The sequence below is a fragment of the Aplysia californica genome, unplaced genomic scaffold (assembly GCF_000002075.1).
Source record: "Aplysia californica isolate F4 #8 unplaced genomic scaffold, AplCal3.0 scaffold00038, whole genome shotgun sequence".
NCBI classification, from domain to species: domain Eukaryota; kingdom Metazoa; phylum Mollusca; class Gastropoda; order Aplysiida; family Aplysiidae; genus Aplysia; species Aplysia californica.
In genome coordinates, this window is record NW_004797308.1 from 960,844 (window position 1) to 962,317 (window position 1,474).

General features: G+C 41.6%; 1 protein-coding gene across 4 annotated transcripts in view; it reads right to left on the reverse strand.

Annotated features, from left to right (window-relative positions):
- The window catches only part of LOC101856715 (alpha-protein kinase 1-like), a 17,598-nt gene extending 16,154 nt beyond the window's left edge, over positions 1-1,444 (reverse strand). Inside the window, exon 1 of one of the 4 annotated variants that reach the window (XM_035973968.1) lies at positions 1,364-1,444. The gene's annotated coding sequence lies outside the window, so the exon portion shown is untranslated. Of the gene's footprint in view, positions 1-1,221 lie in introns of all 4 variants that reach the window. The other 3 variants (XM_035973967.1, XM_035973966.1, XM_005091957.3) reach the window with 3 other exon arrangements.
- Between the last annotated feature and the right edge of the window lie 30 nt (positions 1,445-1,474).

Sequence of the window (1,474 nt, forward strand, 5' to 3'; positions counted from 1 at the left end):
AAATAATGAATGAATAAATAAATAAACAAATGAATGAACAAATAAATAAATAAATAAATAAATACACGACGACACGTTGTCAACAACCTCTGAAGGGTCCAAACTTTGATAAAAGAAAACAGCACACAAAATTCCATAATTTCAAAACAAGTCAAAGAGACCCGAAAGCATTTAAACGATCAGCGTAGCATAATTAAATCGGTTTCTAAGATATAAAAGGAGCCTAATCGTCACCACAACTTGACAACGGTAATTTAGTGAAGGGATAAAAGCACGGCTGGCAGAACCAGATAGAGCTGGTGGAAAACAAAGGACCTTCGGTGATGTCCTGAAACAGCTCCCTCACGCTTCCGTCTACATACACTTCTAGCAACGCCTACTGCATAGACATTAGACAGTGGGCGTTGAGTTCTACCCATCAACAACAACAAGAACAGCAACAACGCACATCAAAACACGCAATACAAGCCACAAGCCGATTTGCGGATCGTGATCATGAGATCGTTTAGGTGTACTATAATCACTGAAGGTAAAAAAAATTACAGACTAAACTGACCTCAGTATCTTATTTTATTATCTAGATCGCACAAACACATTCTCACGTCACGGAGTACAGCATCCTGTAGTGGTCTAACCCTCTCTGGTCTAACGTAACAAAAGCAATGATAGCAACACAATAGATCATCAAGATTGGCTATTCAATTTCTCAACAATCCACTAAGAATGGCTCTCTTGCAACACAATAATTGACAGAGACTGTTTTAACACCAAATAAATCATCGTAAACAACTCTTGAAAACCACAACAGACTGCCAACCATGACAAACTGCACAATAAACTGCCGAATTTGCATCAAAGAAAAAAACAACAACCACAATTACTACACGAAGAAACGCCGCGATTTATACACAATCAACCGCCCAAAATTACAAATAACTATACAATGAACCGCCAAGAATTGCATATCAGTTCACAAGAAACCATCACGAATTACAAACTACTACACAATAAACAGCCAAGAATTGTTCTCCCTCATAAACGTGCATGCAGTTGAAGAGACACCATGTTCCTCCGTCAAAAAGGTGAAGCCAGATTATTGTAGGAGGCAGAACACAAGGCGCACGCACCATCAACTAACTTCGGGTCACTCGATATACTCTCAGCTCCGCAAATCCCTTCTCATTTAATATGAAGTGTTACGGTTAATCATAACTACATCACCACAACAAAAAGCTGATCAGACCCTCCTCACAAATGTACGCGCACCGGTGACAAGAGCGTGAGCAAATAATACACACGCGCGCGCGCATACACACACGTTCAAGCAACAAACTGGGGGTGTTTCCACAAGAGATAGATAGACCTCAGCACTTCTAGAGACAAACCGACAGTCTCTCTCTGTGTCCTCGGGGTCCTGTCGCATCCCGCAGTCGGCGGCTCGCGGTGCCGGCGATTTACCTCCCGACTTCGAACT